General features: G+C 39.5%; 1 long non-coding RNA gene across 2 annotated transcripts in view; it reads right to left on the bottom strand.

The window, feature by feature from the left end:
- LOC145546136 (uncharacterized) overlaps window positions 1-21,337 on the bottom strand; it is a 58,031-nt gene that overhangs the window by 26,105 nt on the left and 10,589 nt on the right. For both annotated transcript variants that reach the window (XR_014082545.1, XR_014082546.1), the window contains exon 2: window positions 10,381-10,497. This is a non-coding gene — a long non-coding RNA (uncharacterized LOC145546136). The remainder of the gene's footprint in view (window positions 1-10,380; window positions 10,498-21,337) is intronic.

Below are 21,337 nucleotides of genomic sequence, written 5' to 3'. Positions count from 1 at the left end.
CTCTGCTTTTTAATATGCTGTCTTGGTTGGTCATAACTTTCCTTCCAAGGAGTAAGCGTCTTTTAATTTCATGGCTGCAATCACCATCTGCAGTGATTTTGGAGCCCCCCCACCAAATAAAGTCTCTCACCGTTTCCACTGTTTCCCCATCTATTTGCCATGAAGTGATAGGACCAGATGCCATGATCTTAGTTTTCTGAATGCTGAGCTTTAAGCCAACTTTTTCACTCTCCTCTTTCACCTTCATCAAGAGGCTTTTTAGCTCCTCTTCACTTTCTGCCATAAGGGTGGTGTCATCTGCACATCTGAGGTTGTTGATATTTCTCCCAGCAATCTTAATTCCAGCTTGTGTTTCCTCCAGCCCAGCATTTCTCATGGTGTGCTCTGAATATAAGTTAAATACGCAGGGTGACAATATACAGCCTTGACGTACTCCTTTTCCTATTTGGAACCAGTCTGTTGTTCCATGTTCAGTTCTAACTGTTGCTTCCTGACCTGCATACAGGTTTTTCAAGAGGCGGGTCAGGCGGTCTGGTATTCCCATCTCTTGAAGAATTTTCCAGTTTGTTGTGATCCACACAGTCAAAGGCTTTGGCATAGTCAATAAAGCAGAAAAAGATGTTTTTCTGGAACTCTCTTGCTTTTTCGATGATCCAACAGATGTTGGCAATTTGATCTCTGGTTCCTCTGCTTTTTCTAAAACCAGCTTGAACATCTGGAAGTTCACAGTTCACGTATTGCTAAAGCCTGGCTTGGAGAATTGTCTACTAGTCTCTTATAAAAACACTAGTCATTGGATACAGACTCCACTCCAAATGGAGTATAGTTTCATCTGGAGATCCTAAACTGATTACATCTGTAAAGACTTTATTTTCAAATAAAGTCACATTCTGAGGTTCTGGGTGGAAATTAATTTGGGGGAGTGCACTATAGTATCTAGCTCTAGATTGGTGGTATTTCCAGACGCCTCCAACTCTTTGCCATTTATCTTACTTTTACTTCAACCCATTTACTGAACATATATTTGGGGAGTACCTACTGTGTGTCAGATCCAGGGACACAAAGGTAGTTCCTTAAAAGAGTTCATAATATTTTGAGGAAGATGCACACTAAAGAAGTCTATAGTGACACAGAGAGAAAAGTGGTGTTGTATCTCCAAGTGGTTAGAGAGAGCTTCCTGAAGGAAGTGAAACCTGCAGCTGTCGTAAGTTCTTTGGTCATCTATACTTGAAGTACACATGTCAGATGAAGGTATGTGAGAAGAAAGAAAAAAATGGACTTGATCAGACAGGCCGCGCTTTCCCTCTGGATAATGCAAAACTAGGCAACAACTAGTACTCAACCAACTTACGTCACATAGAATTGCATCCAAAATTCCAGGCAAATGAATATCAACAAATAGCAAATTAGAACAGTGGACAGATTTAATTTAAAATGTTTTATTTAAAATAGAGCATTGCTGTTGAATCTTCTAAGCATGAGAAATACACATTTATTTAAAAAGGGGGAAGTATATTGGAAAATGTATCTATTTCTGATTACTACTTCACTGGGACAGAATGTCACTGATTTCTAAACTATTTCTTTAATTGATTACAGATTGCCATAATACACAGTGATAGTTAAGCTCTCTTTATGGTTATGTCTCTTTTAAGGGGACTTTTTTATAAATATAATTTCATAAATATGATAGTTTAAAATACGCCCCTGCAGCTAAGTGGTAACTTAGATGTTAACTTGTCATTGCACCTCATTTTGCGAGAATAACTTTGGAGGTGCAAGAACACTTATTTTCAGTGCTTGGGATGTGACAAATGTGTTATCTCTAGACTTTGTGAAGTTCACCCCCACTTCCCTCATGCCACCTAGATTCTTAGTGAGTGTAGGTGTTATGTTTCTTATGATAGAGGATGTGTCCTCAGACAAAATCACATGCGCAAGGTGTGTCACAGGATTCTATTATATTTCTACAATGACTACTTCATAGCTGCCTTAGGCTATAGCACTCCAAAACCAAGCTTTGGAGCCATACTGAAGATGCTCTTTGCTTTGGTATCTACTAAGAGTAGTTTTTTAATTAGTTTATTTATTTGGCTGTGCTGGGTCTTTGTTGCTGTGCATGGGCTTTCACTAGTTGCAGCAAGCGGGGGTTACTCGTCGTTGTGGTGCAAGGGCTTCTCATTGAGGTGGTTCCTTTTGTTGAGGACCACAGGCTCTAGGCACACGGGTGTCAGTAGTTGCAGCATGAGGGCTCAGTAGTTGTGGTATGTGGGCTCTAGCGTATGCAGACTTCAGTAGTTGCTGCATGGCATGTGGAATCTTCCTGGAGCAGGGATTGAACCTGTGTCCCTGCATTGGCAGGTGGATTCTTATCCACTGCGTCACCAGGGAAGTTCTAAAGAGTAATTTTTTAATCTGAGGTAGTTAAACAGAGAGGACAGACATTGAATGAAATTGTGAACTATGTAGAATTTTTCATCATCTTCTTGCTTCCCTTTGCTCTATACTCAGTATCTGAATAGGCAAATGGAACACCAAGATTTTCAAAGAGAGTTAATAAGCCTTAAATATACTTAAAGTTTCAATTAACCTTTTATTAAGAATTAAAAAAATGACAAGGGACCAATATGGCTGGCATGAAAAATAAATGCAACAATGACATCTTATTGCTTCCAAGAGCAAGAAGAGTTTTTCACAAGTGTCCTTCAAGGCCGATTTTTACCTCTCCAACCTTTAGTCATAGCCGCCTTTACGATTTCTTTAAAATATGATAGAAGATATGGACTTTCTCATCAAAATAATGCATAAGTACAATTTAAAAATATTTTCAGTGGATTTTTAATAGATCCCCATCTCCCTGCCCTAGGGATCAAGCCCATTCTCCTACCACCTTTAGACTCAAACACTCCAGGGGGTTGGGGCTGGGGTGGCAGTAATATTAATACTTCTCCTCTCCCAATTCAGACTAGCTTCTGAATATCTTCTTCCAAGTTGTCATTGCAGACAGACCCACTGATCCTTCTTATTTTAGAGGTTTGTCTGTCAATTCTATGGAAAAACACTGTGGGGAAACAATAGTAGGAGGATTCCAAAAACAATAATAGGGCAGTTGAAAAGCTTAGCCCTTAAAAGGCCCTCACTCCTTGCTGAGAGGGTTATAGGAACACTACTGCCTGATTTTTTTTCTTTCAAGATAGATCTCTTCTGATGAACTTGTTGGTTGAATTCTTTCTACTTCATCCTAGGAAAAACTTGAGAGTGTTTTGAAAGTAATACTGGGAGAAGATTTATCTCAAGTAGATACTTTGCATCCCTGAGCTCCGATGGGCTAGGTGACCACTACTTAATGGCTCTGGGGTCTTTTTTAGAACACAGATTCCTTGATCTTTTCTCTAAGGAACAGATAAGTGTCATGAAAGTGAAAGTGAAAGCCACTCAGTCATGTTGGACTCTTTGTGACCCCATGGACTATAAAGTCCATGGAATTCTCTAGGCCAGAATAGTGGAGTAGGTAGCCTTTTCCTTCTCCAGGGGTTCCTCCCAACCCAGGGATCAAATCCAGGTATCTTGCATTGCAGGTGGATTCTTTACTAGCTGAGCCACAAGGGAAGCCCAAGAGTACTGGAGTGGGTAGCCTATCCCTTCTCCAGTGGATCTTCCCGACCCAGGAATTGAACCGGGGTCTCCTGCATTGCAGACAGATTCTTTACCCGACTCAGAAATCTAATGGGGTTCTCCTGCATTGCAGGCGGATTCTTTACCAACTGAACTATCAGGAAAGCCCATGAATTCGTTACAAAAGAAAGCCAATGGTTTTAAGAACCTTGTAAGTTGTAGTTCAGTTGGTAAAGAATCTGCCTGCAGTTCAGGAGACCAGGGTTCGATCCCTGGGTCGGGATGATCGCCTGGAGAAGGAAATGGCAACCCACTCCATTATCTTTGTCTGGAAAATCTCATGGACAGAGGATCCTGGTGGGCTGCAGTCCATGGGGTCGCAAAGAGTCAGCCACGACTGAGCAACTAACACCAGCAGTCCCCTGGAGTAGGAAATGGCAACCCACTCCAGTATTCTTTTTTTTTCTTTTTTAATTAGTTTATTTTCTATTTTTTAACTTTACAATATTGTATTTGTTTTGCCATACATTGACATGAATCCACCATGGGTGTTCATGTTTTCCCCTTCCAGAACCCCCCTTCCACCTCCCTCCCCATCCCATCCCTCTGGGTCATCTCGGTGCACCAGCCCGGAGCACCCTGTATTATGCATTGAACCTGGACTGGCGATTTGTTTTGATATGGGAGAATGGCATCGAAGCACTCCAGTATTCTTGCCTGGAAACTTCCATGGACAAAGGAGCCTGGTGGGCTGCAATTCATGAGGCCACAAAGAATCGGATGACTGAGCCCATGCACGTGCATGCATGTGCGCACACACGCACACACACACATATGAGGGCACTGGAAAGAGAAATATCTTTAAGGAAACAATTCATTCAGTCAAAACACAACTTAATGCTCATGTTGCAGCCTGGAAATAAAAAGAAAACTACCCTTAAGGGGCTCACAATCAAAATTTTCATTGTTTTCCTATCTTTTTTAAAGAGCAGCTTATTTTAAATAATATTTTATCATCTTATTGTTATGTATATTTTTTCATTTTGGGCCATGCTGCATGGCATGTGGGATCTTAGTTCCCTGGAATAGAACCTGCACCCACTGCATCAAAGCACAGACTCTTAACCACTGGACCACCAGGGGAGGCCACGTTTTCTTGTCTGTCTTAGATTCTTCACCCACTCAACTTCATTGTGTTTCAACCTGAGTACTTCTTCTACTTTATTGGATTATTTTGAGTTCTAAAAGAAGATGCTTCCCACTCTAAATTTCCTACCTTTTTAAGCAAAAATCACTGTTTAGATTCTTTTCCTTCACAACTCCCCTATCTCTGGTTGCTGGATTTAGAGATAAAAAAAACACAGGACACACAGTTCAGTTAGAATTTTAGATAAACAGCAAGCAAGTTTTTAGTATGAATGTGCCCCAAATGTTGTATGGGACATACTTATACTAAAAAATAAATAAATAAATAAAATGGTGTTTATCTGATTCTGACTTACCTGGGCACCTCGTATTTTACTTAGCAATCTTACCCTTACCCCAGCCCACCTCTACAGAATAAGCTGGCATTCGAGTTTAGTGACATCAACACACTTAGAGCATCTTCTTTATTCTGTAATGCTGATCACAGAGGAACATGGTAAACTCCCTAGAAAACTGAACCCCTCCCTGCCAGACTCCCCTCTGACACAGACCCTCTCAGCTGAATGGGACACTTCAGCCACTGCGACCCCACATAATACTGTCACTGACTGGAGGACATATTATTTCTTCCCTTTATCTCACAGATGTGAATTTTTAACTTCATTTTTCTAGAAAACAAATCCTGTGGGTCTAGTTTGCCTATCACCTATCCTAGTTTGTCTTTTACATTCTGAAAGGAAACTAAATGAGGATAATGTTGGTAATTACCAAGCACAGATCTTCAGATTCTCTGTGTGACAACAATGCACAAAAGACTAAAGTCTGTAAATAAATTAAAGCTAAATTTTAATCTTCTTCTCTAAAAAGCCAAGAAGAAAGTCTTGGGCAGAACTGACTTGAATGTCATTTCTATTGTTTCACCTGCTCACTTATAATCTGGTAAGATTTAGAAGGTTTCAAATGAAGCCTGAGCTCCTCTCTGACAGAGTTGGCTGTTTTGAGCACAACAGATACCATAGTTATCACAGAGAGAGGTGAACACCAAATATGTAATTTATTTAATGCAGCACTTTTACAGATAGAGTACCATGCCAACAGATATGATTTTTTTAATTGAAACCTAACTGTAATTGAAATATGTGATCACTAATATCTGCAATCAGCCATTTCTACAGTAGTTTAATATGCAGCTGCTTTGAAATGTGCTTGCAGATTAGCAAAATGTCAGACCCCACTTTCAAAGAAAGCTGTCTTCTGGGACATCATTTATTCTTGCTCATAACTTTAATACGATTACCTCCCACTGTAGCAAACCAATTTTTTATAACATTCTAAAGAGATGTTATGCACAGAAGAGGCTGGAATATTTCCAGTTAGGATGGCCATCTCTGAGGCAGGTGATAGAGACTGACAAATGCCATGGCACCCATATCCTGGGTCCTTGTTAGAGGCCATTAGATGAGGTGGTTCTAATACCTTAACAGCCTACATGAGCAAACCAAAACCTAAGACTATAAATGCCTCATGATTAAGAAACAGAAACCTCAGGACAACCAATCACAAACAGCCAGGTAGGCTTGTCCCAAATCATGCTTAAGCTGTAATCAAAGAATTTCCTTGCTTTGCTTTTTCCTTTTCTCTGTAAGTCTTTCCCCTGGCTCCTGTAGTTGGAGCACTTCTAACCACTTTTGGTTTGTTGGTGCCTGGTTTTAATAGATTTTTGATCAAATAAACTCAACATTTGTAATATGCCTAAGTTATTCTTCTAACACCATACAGAAGTCATTTATGGACCTGGCATTTGGATGCTCTGAGAAATGGGGTGTAGGTCCAGATAATTATTCCCTAAGAGCGGAGTCTAAAATAAGAGGGCTGTTTGTACCACTGGTATGTAAACCTCACTTTTTAGGGAAACATACAAGGGCTCTATAGTTCTGAAATCTGCATGTGACTTTTTAGGGGTTAAAGAAAAGTTCAGAGAATTTGCAAACAGCTTAAAACTTGCAAATAAGGCTGTTCAAACCCATGAGTAAATCAGAATGCACAGGCTTTTAGGGCAGTCAAAGAGAGTTTTAAGGCCTGAGACTTGAGGCATTAAGGACATTGCCTTGTAACCTGATTAAGAAATGCCCCTGCCTGCTTATCTTATCTGTTTCTCAGGATAAGTCACATTGCCTTCAGCTATTTCTGATTTAGGCCTGGCTGGGTGTGGATCTGTACTATTTTGATTATATCTGCTGGTTCTGATGATCTCATTACTTTGTTAATTAAATTTTTAGCTTATTTTAATCTCCCTTTAACAGTGCACTTTTAACCATGGGGAAGAGGAAGTAGCTCCTCAGAGAATAGTGTCTGCCCCAAAGGTGGTTCTGCAGCCTTCCTTCCTGTGTTTCAAATTATAGCCTCCTGTCAGGTCTGCCAGAGAACCCCAAAAACCCAGGTTAAACATATTCATTCAGGGGATTTCCCTGGTGGTCCAGTGGTTAAGAAACCACACTTCCACTGCAGGGGATACAGGTGTGATCCCTGGTAGGGGAACTAAGATCCTGCATGTTGCAAAAAATAATTATCCAGGGACTTCCTGGTGGCCCACTGGGTTAAAAATTTAACTCCCATTGCAAGGGATGAGGGTTTGATCCTTGGTTGGGGAACTAAGAACCCACATGTCGCCGGGCACCTAAGGCCGGGTGCCACAGCTGGAGAGCCTGGGCGCTGCAACAAAAGATCCACATGCTCCAACGAATATTTCGCTTACTCCAGCTAAGACCCGACATAGCCAAATAAATAAGTAAAATAAATAAATATTTTAAAAAAATTCGTCCGGGTAACTTAGGAAGACCACAAATTACACTTCTGGGGAGAAGTGCAAATAGCCCTAAAACTCTGGAAATTGCCGTAATGAAATGCCCCAGAGGCTGTACAGGGATCAAAAGCAAGGCCTCCAGCAAGTGTCTTTGTCCCTACTGTTCTCTTTCTACTTATTCCTCTCTCCCTCACCACTTGATTTTGTTTGGGAATTATCTGTTCATATCCTCTGCCCATTTTGTGGATGTATACTGCATGTGTTAAATTGGTTTTTCTGTGTGATTTATCATTTGCAATACAATGCTAGCTCCCTGATTGATCTGTTCAGGCAGAAGACAGACTCCGAGAGGACTCTTCTTTTCAGGTGCAGTTATCTACTAGCACCTATTCTTGCCATTTTATGTAATGCTAATACAGAATATATGCCCCTGGACACTGGCTCTTTTAGATGAATAGGAAAAAAAAATGTCAGCTCTTCGTTCATTCTGTCTAGGCCAACACATTAAGAATATCTGTTAAAGCTTATCTCTGTTAAAGTTTAAAAAATATTTTTACTTTGTTGTCATCAGTCCTTCCTTTTGTTCCTTGTGGGGTTTGGTGGCTAGAGGTTTTAAAGTTTCATGCAGTCACATCTATGCTTCTCATTAGAGTGTATTTCCACATCAGAGTTCCTTGCATTTCCTGCTTTGAAAACCATTATGAATATAAATCTTAAAATATACAATTAATAAAAGACAGTTTAAATATTGTAACTATATATTATGTGTACATGATTGTATATGTTATATACACATAATTATAACATGTAGCTATAATAGCCCAAACCAGCACAGTATTTCCTAGTGTTTAGCAGTATGACAATGGACTAACAGAGTCAGGACCTTGCTTGTCTGATCTCTAACCGCATGCCTTTTGTGTGTTCTTGATGTTCTATAGGAAACTCTTAAGAACCTTCCTTTGCTCTTCCTTCCTTTTTCCCCAAAAAAGTCAGTCCTAAAGAAGTAGAATTGAGCAAAGTAGGCATGGGCTTCAGGGCAGGGTTGTGGGGGCTGGGGAGCTGGAGTGCTCCAGAGGTTATGTCAGAGCACAAGTGGAAAGGGGACCTCCCTGTCTGTCCAGTGGTAAAGACTCTGTCTGCCCTTCCATTGCAGGGGTTGTGGGTTCAATCCCTGGTCTGTGAACTAAGATTAATATCATTAATCTTTTTAATATTCATCAATCTGATAGGTATTAAATGCAACTTGTTTTGTTTTGCATTTTCCTGACTACTAGTAAGATTGAGTATCTTCTCCTTTATTAATTATCTACTTTCCTTGTTGTTTAATCATTAATCTTTTTAATATTCATCAATCTGATAGGTATTAAATGCAACTTGTTTTGTTTTGCATTTTCCTGACTACTAGTAAGATTGAGTATCTTCTCCTTTATTAATTATCCACTTTCCTTGTTATTTAATAAATTTCTGTTCCTGTATTTTGGCTATTTTTCTTTTGTTGGTTTTTTTCAGCTTGTAGGAGTTCATTGTGCAAAGATAATAATTTATTACATTTTAATTTTTACTATATATTTAATATTAATAGTAATTTCTTCGGGTAAAACTTCCTGGTGGTCCTGTGGTTAGGGCTCCGTGCTCCCACCTCTGGGCACACTGGGTCAAGCCCTTGTTGGGGAACTAAGATCATGAGTGCCCTGTGGCATGGCCAAAAGGTAAATTAACTTTTAAAAATCTCTTGTTTTTCGCATGTCACCAAAGATCTGCTGGAGAAGTGATAGGCGTCCCACTCCAGTATTCTTGGGCTTCCTTTGTGGCTCAGCTGGTAAAGAATCCGCTTGCAATGTGGGATACCTGGGTTCAATCCCTGGGTTGGGAAAATTCCCTGGAGAAGGGAAAGGCTACCCACTCCAGTATTCTGGCCTGGAGAATTCCATGGACTATATAGTCCATGGGGTCTAAAAGAGTCGGACACAACTGAGTGACTTTCACTTTCTTTATAGATGCTTATCTTCCAGCCTTAAGAAAAATTTCCCACCCATCCCTACTCTTGTGGATCTATCTGCACATTTTAAAACTTTTCTTCTACTGGTTTTTATTTCAGTGATGTAGTCCAAGTGGATTTTATTTTGTATATAATATAGCAGTCAGTCTAACTTGCAGCTGGAAACCCATTATTCAGGACTATATAAAATAAATCAATCTCCACCTTTCCGCAGTGTTTGAAGTTAACCTTCGACTTTTTCCTATGCACATGTAATCCTTTGATATGTGTATGTGTGTGTATGTTTACATGTACACACATACACAAATACTACAAGTTTACCATGATGTTTTTGTTTTATTCTTCTTCAGTTTGCTTTCTTTGCTTAAAATGCTAAGGGACTCCAGTGTATGGCTCCACCTCCTTCTTTTAAAAGCATGCTGTCTTAAGAATTGACAAACCTGATTCATTAAGCCATAGCCAATTAACTGTTCCCAGATGAAGAAGTCCCCACGGTAACATTTTCAGCTGCCCCAGCTTTCTAGGTCCTGCTCTGAATTGCTGTTGTGTAGTCGCGAAGTTGTGTTCGACTCTTTTGAAACCCTATGGACTGTAGGCCACCAGGTTCCTCTGTCCATGGGATTTTCCAGGTGAGAATACTGGAGTGGGTTGCAATTTCCTTCTCCAGGGGATTGTCCTGACCCAGAGATCAAACACACATCTCTTCATTGCAGGCGGATTCTTTACCACTGAGCCACCAGGGATGCATGCTCTGAATGGTGAGCCCAAATCTCTACAGGGTTCTTTACTCAATTCCGCAAGGAGGGAATCACAGTACCTGCCTCTACATATAAGGACAGCCTTCTACTGGGTCACCTTCCATCAGTCAGCTCCACAGCCTCTCAACAGTCTGCGCTTGGTGGCTTTCTTAACAAGTTGCAGGTCTGACTTCTCCCTGCATGAAAAAGGAGAATTTAAAGCACCACTGTTCTACTGCTGACCTTTTTTTGGTGTTTTTTAATCTATGGGAGGTTTGGGGATAGATATAGTTAAAAATAACTGAAGACTCCTGCAATATTTATTGATCTCTCATCAATCTTTGATTCCATAGACAAGTACCACTTAGCCAAGCCATATGATTTTGATATTGATTCAAGGTTTTTAATCTTCCCTCAGAGCTTTTACTGCCACAGAATTGCAAGCAGGGTTCATTCATTCCTCAAATATGTATTGATGCCACTGTTTACCAAGCCCTGTGTTAAGTACCGTGTATAAACTGGTGAGCAAAATCATCACGATGCTGGGTAGTTATGGATTGCTTTGAATAAATTCTAATCCCAAATGTGATTAAAAACATACTTTGTCCTCAACTCTCCTTTGAAGCATCTATTTAAATATTTGATGCAGATTTAGCCTCCCTTATGTCTTCCTGTCACAAGAAACAACAAGCTCAGCATCTTTTCCTATTGAAAAGAGAAGGTATTTAATGCTGTAGGCACCACCACAGCATTTTCCAAACAATTTTTGTCTGAATAGTTTAGTGTCTTTTTAACAGAACTAATATTGTTGATATGGGTTAAAGATAATTTGGTGTTCAAAAAATATTTATTGAGCCCTTATTATATGTTAGACATTCTATTCTAGGATCTAGACCCAGAGGCTATTTTTTTTTTTCCTGCCATGGACTCCTTTAGCTTAGATATATGAACTCCTTCTCAGAACAATATTTCTATAAATTCATAAGTTACAATACATTGCACTGCAAAGAAAACCAATTGTCCTATACCTTGGTTAACAATGTTAACTCATTTATTTAAGCGCTGATATTGTCTTTAAATTTAAAAAAACTATTATTTTTAATGGGAAATCTTATTATATATTACATCTGAACCTAAGACATTCAAATAATTTTCAAAGATTTAAATATATATGGGATATTTATACAGATATATATCCTACATAACCAGACATGCAAATATAATAAAACTTTGTATAAGCAATAACAACAAATTTGAAAGTAAGCTAACAAATAAGCCAATGAAGGCTTATTGTACTCGCCCAAAGAAGGAGTGAAGATTGGATAATGGATGATGTATGTACAGGGAAGAAATGACAGAGTTTGACATTAGAAATCTCATTATTCTTTGTACACTATTTTCTTCATAGACTTTTCAATCTTCTGGAGGTTTATTGTTACTGAGGTCAAATTTTGCTTAAAATAGGCTTAACATTTTATCTCTACAGCAAAAATAAAAGCAAAAAACATGCACACAACAGACCAAAGGGTTGTAAGACATGAAGATGCTATGTCTTCATCTCTTGCTTGGTTGTCGTCATTCCATTGCTAAGTCGTGTCCAACTCTGCGACCCCATGGACTGCAGCACGCAGGGCTCCTATGTCCTCTACTATCTCCTGGAGTTTGCCCAAGTTCATGTCCATTCACAGGCAAAGCAAACATGTTTGTGTTCATCAGAACAGGGCAATTTGTTCTGATATAAATTTCTTCCCCAAGATACTGTGACTACAAAAACCTCTTTTGAGTGAATTGATGAGTGTGTCTTCACCTGCAATCATAATATTGACACAATTTCTCATACTGTGTATATTTAGTGTGTTTTGGGTAAAATTTTCTTTATAAACAAAGTTTGCCGAAAGACTTTTAAGAATTATATTGCTGAAAAGTCATTAAATGAACATTAATTTGGTGAGATACATCTGTTATTAACCATTAGCATATGATTCTATAGACAAAATTTGAGGGTCCATGGATTCAGCTAGGGGTTAAAAAGAAAAACTGAACAAAACAGACACAAATACTTGCCTCTAAGGATCTCATATTCCTCACAGTCTACACAGATGATAATTCTGTTCACAAGGTCAATTTGTTCAGCTCATAAGAGGTACAATTTGTTCCTTTTTTATAGTCCCACCACAACACAGTCCTCAAAATCAAAGTCCCAAGGAAGTACAATTATTCGTTAAAGGTTTGTTTACTTAGATGTTTACCGTAGCATCCAAAATCTTCCATCCAGATCATGTCTTTGATGCTACTTGATCTAGATCAAGGATAGGCAAGGTATTGCCCCAGGGCTAAACCATTACCTCCTGTGTTTTGCAAATAAAATTTCATGGGATCACAGCCAATAGCATATAGTTGATGGCTGCCTCTACATTACACTAGCAAGAGTTGAATATATGTGACAAAGATCCTTTAGCCCACAAAGTCAAAATGTATATTCTGACTCTTTATTTTAAAAAGTTTGCCCATCTGACCTAAATTTCTAGAGTTGCAAGTGTTATTGAATATCTGAGCAGATCTAAAGAAGCTTCTTAAGAGAAGTGGCCTTGGTTACAGATTTTCCTATAGCTCTCTTACAGAGCAAATTAAGAAATAAAACTTCTTAAGAATGAATCGTCACTTTCTAATTTTCTAATACCAGAATTCTCATTGCTCTGGTGCTTAATGGGTATAATAATACACTTAGAACTCTTGGGTGATTTCTTCCTTATTCTTTGGATAAGATTAACATATTAAATGCAATTTACAAGGTGCCTCTGGTCCTAGCCTCACATACTTTGGTCTGTTTCTTCTTGCTCCCTCTGTTAGGACCACATGGTTCTGCTTTGGGCAAACCTGTGTCCTCTTTGTAAATTCGTTTCCTTAGTCTAGAGAGCAATTTTCACCCACCAGGTCTTATGCGGGTTAATTCCTACTCATTTTCAGATTTCCGACTTTTTGTTGCTGTGGGAACGATTTTTCTGATTGCTTTTTCTGTCCCACCATCTCTAAAAGTTAGACTTTTAGAGCACCTGTATAGCTCAGCAGTAATAAATCCACCTGCAATGCAAGAGATGCAGTTTTGATCCCTGGGTTGGGAAGATCACCTGGAGAAGGAAATGGCAACCCACTCCAGTATTCTTGCCTGGAGAATCCCATGGACAGAGTTGCCTGTGGGGGTCACAAAAGAGTTGGACAGGACTTAGTGCCTAAAAACAACAACAAATTTCTTTTTTAGAGTAATTTTCAGAATATGCTGTAAAAATGTACACATTATACTATTTATTTAATTTCTGTCTTCCTATCAGATTCCATAATGTGTGGGACAGTCTGTTCTGTTTGTGGCTAGGTCTTTAATGCTTAGCTAGTACCTTATTAGTTAATCAAATTTGTGAAATGAACTTATGAATACCACAGGACACTCATACATCAGATATTTAACGGTGAACTTATTCTCAGCTCTTGCTAAGAGGGTCAAAGTGAGAATGTACCTCCTAAATGTTTTCCTGAATTTCTTATAAAATTATGTAAAATTGTTCCATATTATAAACTGATAAATGTATCAGAATTTAATGCTAATATAGTTTGGAGGGAATAGTGTCTTTTTTTGTTGTTAGTTAGCAAAAGAACAATATAGTTTGTTGTGTTTCTCTTTCTCTTGGATGCCAAGAAGTTCAAAAGTAAATGTATTGCTTATTTACAGGAATGTTCTCCAAACCCAGATTCCTGGTAAAAATTCTTTCTTCTTTCTTTACATGTTGTGTTAGGCTTTCATTCACTTTAAAAATCTGTTAGATATTTGCTTCATGTCAAGTTGCCTCAATTTTGAGTAATTATAACTTGATCCTGTTTAAGACTCATAACTTTTCTCATTAGAGCAAGTTCAGATCTGAAAAATTGCTAAGAATGAAAGCTACAACCAGTGGTTCTGAATGTCCTGAATTAAATTATATGACTGCCTTCAATGTGGGAAAGAGGGATTGGGGAGGGATGGTGTCCTTGAAGTCACATTTTTTTTTAAAAGTAGCAAACTAAACTGGAGTCAGTTATCCACTCCTCATGGAATTTGAACAACTTATTAGTACTGATTAGTACACTGCGGAAGCAATTCAGCAAAAACTCAGCTTCTTGTGCCATTAGTGTGGGACATAGCCTTGCCTCTGTATATCTAGTTTGAAACTAGGACCTGCTAGGTCATTTCTTGCTTCCATGATAGGCTGGTTTTCAAATTACTTCTCCTTAAATACAGCCAGGGAGTGGGGGTGGATGGGAGAGGAGGTGACTTAAAAGAGTTCATCCCTTTAGGAGGTGGGGGAACTTAATCACAAGTCTGCACTTGCTTCAGATGATTAAACAATGAGTGTTTATGAAATCAAGAAAAATATTTTCCCCCCAGAGTTTTCTTTTCAAAGAGTTCTCTGTGCTCTCTGGCTAATTTAAAAAGAGCCCCATAGGGTGCTTATTTTTTTGCACATATATTGCCAGAGTAGTTCCTGTTTTGGTTTAAATGTGTTCCTTCTTTTTAGTCAGATGAAAGAGAACTTTCTTTAAAAAGAACTTGTCTGCTGATTCTGTTTGTTAGAATGAGCCTAAATAAAGCTTCTGTTAAGAGTTTAACTGTTGAGCTAAGTCCTTTCAGCTAAATTATCTGGCAATTTTCATTCTTAGTTGGACTATGTAACTGGAGTGCCCTTATTATCCTGTATCCTACCTGCAATGTCTGCCTCCCCTGAGGACTCCTCTGAAGTAAATATCTTGAGGAAAGGGCTTTTTCTCTCAATTCAATTGGCTTATTCTGTGTGGAGTGTGATGTTAGGGTATGGGTGTGGGTAATATGCTAGGCACCTTAAGTGAGTAAGTCATTAATTCTGCAGCAGGCAATGACCTAAGAGAGGAGTGGCTCAGTCAACCCATGAAAAATGTCTAAAGGGGAAGGGCCATGGAAAGAGGAAGTAGAAGCCCCCAGAGTTGGCCCCCATCAGCCGAGCAGGCAACTATAACAAGAAGCTTTCTTAATGTAGTGTTTCAGTCAAGAGGAAATTCTGGTATGATACAACAGGAAAAATAATTAAGCAAGCAAACAGAGAAACAAATAATTCTTTAACACATGCTCAACGTGGATGAAACTCAAAACTTTATGCTAAGTGGAAGAAGTCTGATACAAGTCTGAGACGGGGGGAAGGGGACAGGGCACAACCATTAAAAGAAAGACATAGCTGTTAAGGATGCAACATAAACTGGTTAGAACCTACTAGGTACAAGATGGCAGAAGATTCGACTTCCTGTGGACCTTGAGCCTCATTATATGCTCATTGTAACACATCAGCATGCTGAATGACACACCCACAGGCACCATGACAGTTCCAAGGCCAACCATAAAAAGCCAAAAAGTGGCCGAATTCTTTGAAATCACTGCTCTTTGTTCAAATTGTTGGGATAATCCTGCAATTCATTAGCCTATGAAATTACCCAGCCCATAAAAACTAACCACCCCATGTTGGTAGCCACTCTTGCCTTCTGAAACTCCAATACTTTGGCCACCTGATGCAAAGAACTGACTTATTGAAAAAGACCCTGATGCTGGGAAAGATTGAAGGCAGGAGGAGAAGGGGACGACAGAGGATGAGATGGTTGGCTGGCATCACCAACTTGACGGACATGAGTTTGAGCAAGCTTCGGGAGTTGGTGATGGACAGGGAAGCCTGGTGTGCTGCAGTCCATGCGGTCGCAAAGAGTCAGACATGACTGAGTGAATGAACTGACTGACTGACTGCCTTCTGAGGAGCTTCCCAGGTGGTGCTAGTGGTAAAGAACCTGTCTGTCAATGCAGGAGACGTTAAGAGATGCGGTTTCGATCCTTGGGTCAGGAAGATGCCCTGGAGAAGGAAATAGCAACCCACTCCAGTATTCTTGTCTGGAGAATCCCATGGACAGAGGAGCCTGGCGGGCTACCGTCTTCAGGGTCACAAAGAGTTGGACACGACTGAGTGACTAAGCACTTGCCTTCTGAGATGGACCTCATTCTGCCTAGGGAATGTGTATCTCTCTAAATAAATCCCTGTGGTTCGCTTTTGAATTCTTTCCCGAGGGAAGCCAAGGAACCTCACTTGGTGGCCTGTCCCAGGGCCTCGTCTGAGACCTGGGACATGACCATCCTCTCTGTTCTATTCTCCCACAACAAGGCTATGGATTCTATGATGTCCCTACATAAAATGTCCAGAATGAGCAAATCTATAGACAGAAAGTAGGTTATTGGTTTCCTAGGACTGGGAGGGCCAAGGTCAAGATTGAGATTTTGTTGAGGGAGATGAAAATGTTCTGAAACTGATTATGGTGATGGTTGCACAAGTTGATAAGTTGTCTCAAAATCATTGAAAGGTACACTTGAAATAGATGAATTTTATGTAAAATATATCTCAATAAAGCTCTTTTTCAGAAAGATGAGATCATCTATTCAAGGGGACTAAGGATAAAGATAAAAGTGTTCATCTTAACTCTCATAGCCCCCATCTAAAGATTGTACAGAGAGGTTTGTTTCTGCAGGGAGATCCATTCCTGAGTGCTTTAACGCTGTATCTCTTACTACAGTTTCAATGTTTGAATTCTACTTGTGGAATAAAGAGTAAGGTCAGACATTAAAAACAGGCAGACACACCATTTCTTGAGTTTGATGGTGGTCATCACAGTCAAACTTCAAATCAGTTTTCAGAAGATGAGAATGTTTCCTATATTTTGTTGAAAATGATGGAAAGATTTAAAGAGACTCCTATTAAAACACATGCAAATATAGAATGTTTTCAACACATGCAGTAATGCTAATAATGGACCTTTTGCATTTGACTGAATCAAACTGTCTTATAAATATTATCTAGGCTGAAGATTGGTTTTGCTTCATTTATAAGAATTTACTAGCCAAGTGGATAAGAACATAAGGTAACAGGAAGTTTTTTACTTTATTCCCTTTAGAAAATATAATGCAATTTGACATGCTAATCATAGCCTCCCCATTCCCTTCTTTTTCTTTAGAGGACTTCTCTATAGCTAGAACATAGTCTTTTTCAGGAATTTGTATCTAACTTGCTATGCCTTATAGATAAACGCATCCTAAATTGCATTTTCCAATGGGATTTCAACCCTTGAATTCCTGCTAAAGTATATCCAAATGCGTGATGATGGTTTTCACAATCACATTGGATATCTATATGTAGGGCTTTATATTTATTTACCACACTTACTTTTGCAACTTGGATGCTCCTTTGTTTTAGTTGGACATTCAGTTTGAAGGGATGAAGCGACATTACTTAATGCATGTAACTCTTAATTTACTTTGAGATTTTATTTATTTATTTTGGCCACACTGAGTGGCATGTAGGATCTGCATGTGGGCCAGGCCAGGGATCAAACCCATACTCCCTACAGTGGAAGCCTGGAGTCTTAACTACTAGACCTCCAGGGAAGTCCCTAATTATTTTAAATTCAAGTTCCTTAAAAAGGACAAGTTGCTGCTTTTCCTAAAAGTGAACATAAAGGCATGGACTATACCAACATTTGATTAGATGAGTATCTTATCAAGCTTCCTGAGTATTAGCTTCTCTTTTGAGAGTAACATATGGACATCACTATATACTCTCACTTGCCTATTGTTTCAGAAGCTGAGAAAAATGCATTTTGCCCAGACTGCAGAACCTCAGAAAAGCAAATAACCACTCACTTAAAACATATTTGATACTTAAAAGGCAGCTTTTACATATTAAATTAGTATGCTACTTTTTGTCTTTTAAGGGACAAGGTTTCTATTTCAGATAGTATATGCCTGGATATGAAGTTTGTTTGCTGGTTTTATTTATTTACTTATCTTTAGTGAGAAGAGAGATTTTATTTATTCACTTAGTTTTTGGCTGACCTGGGTCTCCGTTGTTGCACGTGGGATTTCTCTAATTACAGTGATCAGAGGCTACTTTTTGTTGCAGTGCGCAGGCTTCTCACTGCTATAGCTTCTCTTGTTGTGGGGCACAGGCTCTAGGCATATGGGCTTCAGTAGTTGCGATGGCACAGGGGCTCAGTTGCTCCAAGGCATGTGGAATCTTCCCCGACCAGGGATCAAATCCATGTCCCTTGCATTGGCAGACGGATTCTTCATTCACTGTGCTACCGGGGAAGTAAGTCCTGTATGCTGAATTTAAATTGTAGAATGTTGCCATTACTTTTTAAAGCAGTTGTTCTGAAACATTAGTGCTAAACTGTTGACCTCCACTCCTCGAGTTTCTCATTTAGTAGGTCTAGAGCCAAAAGTTTGCATTTCTATCAGTTTCCTGGGGTGATGTTGAGACTGCTAGCCTGGGCTCACACTTTGAAACATGGCTGCCCTATTGGTTTGGCAGGAAGGGGAGGTCCGTGTCTTCCATATTCAGAAAGTTATAACTACTATTGGCCAGGGCCATAACTTATAAGAACTTTGTATCATTCCTTAAGGCTTTCAATTTTCCAAAGTCTATTCTTATCATCTCTTTCCCCACACTATTGTTAAACCGTAAAACTGAAATAGACTGTTGGTGCTGGGAAGATGCAGATAAACATCCAATAAGCCTGAACAGTGGGGGATTGCCTCAGGAGACAGAGTAGATGGTGGCAGCTTTAAAAAGAAAAAAAATTAAGTGAAATCATAGGGTCTGCTAAAAGGAAGGATGAGAAGGAGAAGCATGTTACACCCTCAGTCATGTCTGACTCTTAGCGACTCTATTGACTGTAGCCCGCCAGGCTCCTCTGTCCATGGGATTCTCCAGGCAAGAATACTGCAGTGGGTTGCCATGCCCTCCTCCAGGGGATCTTCCCCACCCAGGGATGGAACCCCTGTCTCTTGAATCTCCTGCACTGCAGGAGGATTCTTTACCACTGAGTCACCAGGGAAGCTGGCGAGAAGAGATAGACACAAAAGCAACCCTTCTTGCTGCTCTCCAGCTCTTTCACCTGAGCCCTCAACGCTCACCGGACTCCGCTTAGTTGTGGGAGAAGGACTGTAGGGCCGACCCACTTCCTAGTTCCTTCTGCCAATTTAAGTCAAAGAAGCGGGATGCTAAAATAGTCTAAAATAGAAGGTATTTTTTTCTGCTTTCTCATATCTGCCCCTAGGGATAGTTTTCATTCCAGTGAACTTATTTTATTTGGCAGATTAATGTTTTAATATGTCCTTTGATTCATTTTTCAGTGAGCCTTTTAAGAAATATAGCTGTATTTTCCAGGATATGTCAGCCATGAGAACTCTCCCAAGCTGCCTTGAATTTTGTTTTTTTTTTCCTTTCTACCATCCCTACTAATTTCCAAAATGTTTTATACCTTTATAAGGTTTTATTTCTCATGATCCTTTTAGAAAAGGTAGTATCAGGAATTCGCCTCCAAGTTTTGTAGTGTAGACTTGAGGGTTTAAATCTGGTTGTAAGATCTTGAGTAAATTACTTATTTTCTTTAGGATTGAAACCTCACATGTTAAATGCAGACAATTATACTTACCTGGTGGTGTTTCTGGGAGAATTAAATGGGATGCCTCTAAAATACTTAGTACATGGGAATTCTCTGGTGGTACACTGGTTAGGACTATGGTCTTACTGCTGAGGGCCCAGGGTCATTCCCTGGTTGGGGAATTAAAATCCCACAAGTGGAGTGGCACGGCCAAAAATAGATAGATACATAAATAAATAAAAAGTAAAAATAAAATGGGTTCCCAGGTGGCACTAATGGTAAAGAACCGCCTGTCAATGCAAGAGATGTAAGAGATGCAGGTTCAATCCCTGGGTAGGGAAGATCCCCTGGAGAGGGGCATGGCAACCCACTCTAGTGTTCTTGCCTGTAGAATCCTATGGACAGAGGAGCTTGGTGGGCTTCAGTCCATAGGATCACAAATAGTCAGACATGACTGAATCGACTTCACAAATGCAAAAAAATAAAATAAAATACTTAGTACAGAGTCTGGTTCACCTTCAATGATGTTAATTTGTATGATCATTGTTACTGCTACTCAGAAGCAACTCTTTAATCCTTTTTCCCAATTGCTTTAACAAGAACAGTTTTGCCCCAAATCTATACTTGTCACTGTTTAATTTCTAGTTCTCTTATGTTTCTTGATCTAAACCTAGTACAAGGGTCTTAGTCTGTGCCCTTGAATTCATATCTAAGCAAAGCAAAGCAGGTTGGCAGGTGGGGAGGCTCCTAAAAGTGGTCTGCTTCCCATGGGTTATCAAGGAAAGAATAAACAAAAGGCATAAAGTCTCTAGTTGTAAAGATGAGTCCACATGAAAGCTAAATTATTTAAAGCTTTAAATAAGAATTAGAGACAAAAAAATAGAAGTCACTTCAAATGACTCCAATTTAATTCATCATCCTTAGGACTTTCCAAAAAATAACTCTGATCATTTCACTTCCCTGCCCAAAACACTCACCCTCCCCTCACTGCCAGGTACCTATGCCCCTCTCTACTCACTAGTTTTTTCAGCAATATTTATCTTCCTCATAGTGGTTTAAGTCTTTAAAATACTTCCAGATCATGTGCCCTCTTTTTCTTCTTGCAGAGATCTATCTATGGGCCAACTTCACTGACTTAGCAGAGATCACTCACTTTGGGAACTGACTTCCATATCTCCTTCTGCCCCCATACACACCCCAAAATAAATACCCTGTCTCTATTTGCTATTAACACTCTGTAAAGAACTCTCCTGCTTGAACCTGTACTTGTTGATTTAGCTGTGAGTTTTCTAAAACAAGCACCAAGGACACCTAGGACTCTATCTGGAAATAAATTCACAACAGAGGACACAGTAGATAACACTTTAATGAATGCCTTCAGCAACAAGGAGGCTCATCCAGCTCAGCTAGGGAGTCTCTGGGCCTAAAGGTGCCTTTGAGGAGGGAGGGGCCAGATAAGGAGTAAGAACTTTGCTGAGTGGGGATTATAGGGAGGGGGACATAAAAGAGTGGTGGGGGGGCCTCCCTGGTGGTCTAGAGGTTAAGAATCTGCCTGCCAAT

This window comes from Giraffa tippelskirchi, chromosome 4, assembly GCF_054371585.1.
Source record: "Giraffa tippelskirchi isolate mGirTip1 chromosome 4, T2T-mGirTip1v1.2.pri, whole genome shotgun sequence".
Taxonomy (NCBI): Eukaryota; Metazoa; Chordata; class Mammalia; order Artiodactyla; family Giraffidae; genus Giraffa; species Giraffa tippelskirchi.
The sequence above is the reverse complement of the archived record's forward strand: the minus strand, read 5'-3'. Positions and strand labels throughout refer to the sequence as shown.